The sequence below is a fragment of the Drosophila obscura genome, unplaced genomic scaffold (genome assembly GCF_018151105.1).
Source record: "Drosophila obscura isolate BZ-5 IFL unplaced genomic scaffold, ASM1815110v1 contig_87, whole genome shotgun sequence".
Classification (NCBI taxonomy): Eukaryota; Metazoa; Arthropoda; class Insecta; order Diptera; family Drosophilidae; genus Drosophila; species Drosophila obscura.
The window spans coordinates 278,294-285,565 of NW_024542880.1; positions in this window are offsets into that span (position 1 = coordinate 278,294).

Here is a 7,272-nt window from a genome sequence, read left to right on the forward strand (position 1 = left end):
TTTGCGGACAAATTAAATAAATAAAAATAAAATTAATTCAAAAAAAGTGCATTCCGAGCATATGTATGTACGCACATTCCAGCCCATGGGAACGGCTTGCGTACATACACCCACACATCTACATCCGTGTCTCTACAAGTGCATTCCATGCACGACCCACCCCAATATACACTGGCACACTCCGACTGAACCTACAATTAAAATTAAATGTTTTATTCCTGTATCTGTACACATACCTACATTTATTCATACATTTATTTCCATAGTTGGCCGCAATATTCCATATTGCCAACTATAAATGGACATACAATTATTACACACCGCATGAATATACCACATTCCGTATTTAAATAATGCACACACAAACACTTCATACATATTCCGCGCGAGTGCCATATTTAATATAAATTTCGTGATTTCGTGCAATTCGTGCACTCCAACCACTTTTTCGATCGCTACCCCAACTCCAACATTCTCCACTTTCCAAATAAATTACTCGCGACCAAGGCACAGCGCACTAATAGTAATTATTTGGCAATTTCCACTGCCAATTGGTGTTTCGGTTTTTTTTGTTGTTTTTGTTCCGTGCATTAGAGGTGTCCCAATCCAAGGCCCAACTAGCGGCAACAATACACGAGTGGAACAATAAATAAATCACATTGATTGATTGATTTGATTGAATTGATTGATTTAATTGATTGTTTTGATTGAATTGGTTGATTGATCGAGTGATTTATTTTTCCACAATCAGAAAATTTATTTTTGATAAGAAAATCATTATTTACTTTTTGTGTGGTGTCCGTGTCCCTTCCGTCCGCCGTGCATCCGCTTTCCATCAGCCAATAACCCGGATCTGCTCACGATTGCGTCACAAGGGTAAACGGAGGATCATCGCACTAACAATATTTTCCAAAATATTGCCACCACCAGTGTGACCGTTCCTCTCCTCAGCTCGGCTCAATATAAGGTGTCTCATTGTTTGGGACAATGAGTCGATCTGATTATTGCATTCCTGCTAGCTTGATGCCTTTTTCTCTGTCAGCCGTCCGTAACTGGGTTGTCTTTCCGAAACGATTTTGGTTGCCTGACGGTTTTTTCGGGTCAATTCGACTCAGACCAGTCTCCTGTCCCTCCAAGACTTCCAAATCCGATTTTCTGTGCGTGTGTGAGTTCGTAATATGCCAACAGGTCACAAGGACGGCAACCAGCTTTTGCCTGTGACCTCTTCCAACCGGCTACGCACCTCGTCCGCCTCCGGAACTTCGCCGACTCAGAAAATCAAGGCACCCCTCACTCCGAGAGCAGCCAGTAGCAGCCCTGCGGCAAGGACCAAATCGGTTCTATTCCCGTCTCCTGTCACTCTTAAGGTTCCAGCTGTGACCAAACAAGATCCGAAGGGCTCCTTCGTCAGCAGCCCCGTCAACTCTCGCCACTGTATCACAATAGCTCAATCCGCCACCTCAGTCGCTCGGACCAAATTGGTCGCCGCTATTGGGCGACTGTCGCACCTGGCAGAGCGCATTACCGCCGCCCCATCCGCCTCTTTGTCCGAGGTCCGTCGAGGCCAAATCCTCAGCATGTGGACGGACGTCGAGTCCTTATATAAGGCCTTCTCCGCGGTGATGACTGACGAGGATCCAGAAATCCAAGCGGACATCCGTGACACATACGGTGAATGCTATGGGTATTCGTCTCAGTACCTCAACCCAACTGGCCCCCACGTTCCCTCCCCGCCAGTCCAACGGGCGGCTGTGCTCCCCCACGGTCTCAGGGGACTACGTCCGCTGGCCCACATTCCGGGATCTGTTCACTACAGTCGTGATCAACAATCCTAGATTGTCTCCGGTAGAGAAGCTGGACTACCTCACCGAGAAGACCCGGGGCGATCCGAAGGCCATCGTAGAGAAATCCCCCCTCACTAATGACGGTTTCGAGTCCCTGGTTGGCCTCCGCAGCCGATAAAAATAATCGGCTTCTGGTGACCAACCAAATTAACATGTTCCAGCTGCATTAAGAAAAAGCAGCTGTGCTAATTGCTTCGCAAGATGTCATTGCCTCCAGCACAAGTACCGTTCTTCTGGGCACGGCACTCATTAATATTTGCCACCTGGGAACCAATTTCCGTGCCCGCGCTCTGATTGACTCAGGCTCCGAGGCGACGTTCATCACTGAACGTCTCTAACATTATTAAGCCACCGTTCGAAGCAATCCAGGCTCAAGTCGCAGGTTTAAACCAAACCGTAGCGACTAAGGTGCAAAGGCGCTGTCACTTCCTGATCAGGGCCGCCTCCAGGCCTGGCCTCAAGATCGAGACCATGGCATATGTTCTGCCTCAACTAGCAGGTAACCTCCCCTCATATCCGACACCGCAGCACTTCTTGGACGAGCTTCCAAACCTCCCACTGGCAGACCCCTCATTCCACCGAAGCTCGCAGATTGATGTGCTTTTAGGCACTGACATCCTTCCTTCTATCCTGTTGAGCGGCTTCCGGTCTGACATTTGCGGCTCGCTGCTGGGACAAGAGACCATCTTCGGATGGATCCTATCCGGTCCGGTATCAGCTGACTCGACTCGGACGGTTTCCGCCTTCACCACGTCTCGGTGATTCGGATGATTCGGATGTCCGACTCGAGAAGCTTCTCCCCAAATTCTGGGAGGTAGAGGACCTTCCGGGGAGACCGACGTGTGAGTCAGACTCTGTGTGCGAGGAAAACTTCCGCCAGACCACTAAATGAGCCCCCGATGGGAGATACATTGTTACTCTCCCTTTCAAATGTCCAGAAAATGTCGATCTAGGATATTCCAGATGCGCGGCACAGGCCCAGTTCCTTAGAAACGAGCAGCGTCTGCAGCGGAATTTGCCGCTCAAAAAGCAGTACGACGCTTTTATCCAGGAATATTTAGAGCTAGGCCACATGACAGCGGTTACACCCAGTCATGACTCCGGCCATTATTACCATCCACATCACGCCGTGTTTAGACCCGACAGCACCACAACCAAACTGCGCGTGGTCTTCAATGCCTCCAGCCCGTCTTCCAACGGGAAAAGCCTCAACGACACATTGCATTCGGGGCCAGTCCTTCAGTCTGACTTGACCATGCAAATCCTGAGGTGGCGAGTCTTCCGCTATGTCTTCAATGCCGACATCAGCAAGATGTATCGCCAGATCCAAGTGTCTTCCCAACACACGCCCTATCAGCGAATACTCTTTCGCGACCGTAATGGGGACGTGTGTGACTACGAGCTTGCCACTGTCACCTTCGGAGTCAATTGCGCCCCGTACCTCGCCCTTCGCGTCATTAAGCAACTCGCACAAGAGGTGCGCCCACACTTGCCAATGGCAAGCGACATCCTGGTGAGCTACATGTACGTGGACGACGTGCTGGCTGGTGCTCACACTAAGTCGCAGGCAATTTCCGCCATTTCCGAATTACGTAAAGCACTCGACTCCGCAGGGTTTCCATTCCGAAAGTGGACAGCGAACCATAAGGGCATACTGCGCGACATTCCGGTCGACCACCTACTTCGAGCTGACTTCCTAGAGCTTGAAGAAAGTAGCATCGCTAAGACGTTGGGGATCCGATGGCAAGCCAGTGCCGATGAGTTCTTCTTTGCTCCTCCCGAATTAATTCAGCGGGAATCCTGTACGAAGCGCAATGTGCTATCTCAGATTTCGCAGCTGTTCGATCCAGCGGGATGGCTTGCCCCCTTTGTCATCCAAGCAAAAATTTTCATGCAGGAAATTTGGTTAAGAGAGTTAGGGTGGGATGACGTCCTCCCTAGCGATCTATCGCAAACCTGGGAGACGTTCCTGAAGAGTTCTCCGGCCATCCAGGATATCCGCATTCCGCGGTGGTTGCACGTTTGTCCGATGGCCGAGGTGCAGATACATGGCTTCTGCGACGCGTCTCAACGTGCCTATGGGGCAGCGATTTACATCCGAGTTGAGCGACCGCAGGGCATTGTCTGTGCCCTTCTCACAGCTAAAACCCGCGTGGCCCCCGTGAAAACGGTTTCCTTGCCTCGACTCGAACTGTGCGGAGCCGTCCTTCTGACAGAGCTTTCCGAGGCCATCCTTCCTCAACTGCCACTAGACACCAGCCAAGTGTCCTTCTGGCCCGATTCCACGATTGTGTTGGCCTGGCTGGCCAAGGGCAGACGAACCATGTCTCCGAGGAGCTGAACGGAAAGGAGGTCTCTGCCGCTCTCCAAGCGGTCACACTAACAACCCAACGCTTCCATTATGCTGGGGAGCATCGGTGCCTGCTAAACAAGCAACCACTCCCGACTACGAGTTTTCTTCAGAATCTTAGTCCGTTCCTTGACCAGAACGGAGTCATGCGGGCATGTGGCCGAGTCCAAGCCTCGGCGTCCATGTCCTACAACGAACGGCATCCAATCCTGTTGCCACCCGCATGTCTTCTGGTTCGCCTGCTGGTTCGATTCACCCATCATATATCGCTACATGGTGGGAACCAGCTGGTCATCCGCCTTATCCGGGCCATATACTGGATCCCTCGACTACGTCACATAGTGATCCATTCTTGTAAGGTTTGCGTCCTTCATCGTAAGCGACTTCAAACCCTTTCTGCCTTACGAGTCACATTCTCCAGGCCGTTCACATACACCGGAGTCGACTTCGCCGGCCCCTTCGACGTTAAAAGTTTCACAGGTCGCGCATGTCGCATCTCAAAGGGGTATGTGTGCGTGTTCGTCTGCTTTTCCACGAAGGCCATCCACTTAGAGGCCACGTCCGATTTATCCACCGACACCTTCCTAGCCGCCTTCGCTCGTTTCGTCGCGAGACGAGGGTGTCCTCATGAAGTTCAATCCGACAATGGCAGGAATTTTGTCGGCGCGTCCCGCTCTCTGGCTGTGGATCTTCTCGAGGCCATTCGCACTCGGTCTTCTGCGGTGTACAGCCAGCAGGGGCTATCGTGGCGGTTTATCCCTCCCGGAGCCCCACATATGGGGGGCTTGTGGGAAGCAGGTGTGTCGAGCTTCAAGATCTGTTCCAACGGTCGATGTGTACGTCCAAATACACATTAGAGGAGTTTGCGACCTTACTTTCGAAAATTGAGGCATGTCTTAACTCGCCACCAATCTCTCCTATGTCTGAGCATCCAACGGATCCATTGCCTTTGAGTCCAGGCCATTTCCTGATTGGTGGTCCGCTATTATCCGTGGCAGAGCCAGAAATACAAGCGAGCGCCTCCTCCATCCTAAAACGCTGGCAACATCTTAAGGCTCTCAACCAGCAATTCTGTTCGCGCTGGAAGACAGAGTACCTGCGAGAGTTGCACAAGCGTAACAAATGGCAGCATCCGACAAGAGACCTCGATATTGGAGACCTCGTGGTGATCAAGGAGGAGAACATCCCCGCTCAGGAATGGCGTCTCGGCCGTATGCAGAACGCGTATCCTGGAGCCGATGATAAGGTCCGTGTGGTCGACCTACTCACGGCCCGCGGCCTTATCAAGAGACCGATCACGAAGGTGGTTCTGCTGCCTATGGAATCGGAGGTCCTTTCCACCTACTCTCGCGTAGGCTTCGATTCATAAGCCTCCGTCCTTTTGTTAAATGCTTAAATCCTGCTTAATTATCCGTATCCGTACCCGTATCAGTATCCGTATGCCAACCCGTGCCAGCTCTTTACTAATGCTTCGTTGACTCCTTTTTTTCATCCTAGTTTTTTCCAGAAGGCAGATATGGCCCCTCAAACTTCCTCACGGTTCCGATCCAGCCGCAGGTCGGATCGCACACGGGCACGAGGTAAGACCTCCTTCCAATGTCGAGTGTGTCCAGGAGTACACCCACTGAGGAACTGTCGGAAATTTATCCGTTTGAGCGTCGAGAAGAGACTCCGAGCCGTCTTTCCTGCATAAATATTGCTCTAAGTGCCTGGCGCACGAGCACTCGGGCAAGGATTGCCGCAGTGGAGACTTCTGTAAGGTGTGCTCCCGCAACCACCACACGCTGCTCCACCTTCCCGGGACTCGGCGCCCTGCTGGCTCCTCTTCGGCATCGTCGACTTCACCTCCGTCTTCCCGCGCCGAGCCACGCCGAGTGGCCAGGGAATTGAAGTTGCCCACCACCTGCATCGGGAACGAGAAGGTTTTCACCGCCATGATCCGGGATAAGACAGGAGACTTCCAAGTGGAGGCCGTGTTTAAAATCCAGCCCCGTCTGCGCGTCCGTACGTCGATCCGTTCACTGAGCGACACCGTCCGTGCTCGCTTCGACGACCTGAAGCTGGCCAACGATAAGTTCCATAAGCCGACGACCATTTCGCTCGTGCGGATGCGGGGCGGATCTGTATCCAAGGGTCATCCAACCTGGGTTTCTCGCCCACGCAGACGGCCTTCCCGTGGCTCAAAGCACAGTGTTTGGATGGATCGTGTCTGGTGCGTGCACGCAGACTTAAATCTTTGCAATCCTGCAAGGGCGGGGGATAATGTTCAGAGTGAGGACGGCGCTGGCGGGGCAACCGCTCTGTGGGCATTCCAGCCACACATCGCTGTTAGCGTTCCAGCGGTCGCACTCGCTCTCGCCCTTATACTTAAGAGCATTTTTCCCCCCGGCGACGCGCTCTCGCGCGCAAACTCACCACGCTTGCGCTCCCGCCCACGCTCACGCTCCCGCTCTCGCTGCCGACAACCCTCGGCAGCTTGGGCGCCACCGACATAGAATAATGCGCTTCTTCACCCCAAGCAAAACGGCCGGTCTATTTGCACGCGATTCCCTACTGTTATATCTAAGTGACTAAACCTACGAATATACCTATATACATTGAAGAAATTGGATCTACATCTCGTATTTATTTTGGGAATTGATCTTGGGACTTCGCAACGCCTCTACGCTCAAACAGAGTGAGTGAGTGCGCTAACGTAAAATTCATACACACAACATTGAAACGAAAAGGCACGAATTGAATGAGTTAGAGTGAGTTTACGAATTCATTCGAATGCATTCTATTTTTTTTTTTATGCTTTTGGGTATACATACTTGTATACGTAAGGGAAGCAAAGAATCAAGGATAATAAAGAAAATAAGGAAGAGCAATGTAGTTTTTGTACAGATTTTATTTAAACTAAGTTGGCCAGTCGGAATCAAACCTTCAAGGTTAATACTCTCTGCACACTGAGTCCATCCTGGGGGAACGGTGGGAATTTTTGAAAGATGTGAAACACCGATTCACATTGACACCATCCACCATCCATGAGAAACAGCTGATGCTCACAATTGCGTGCGGTGAAAATTTGTTTACTTT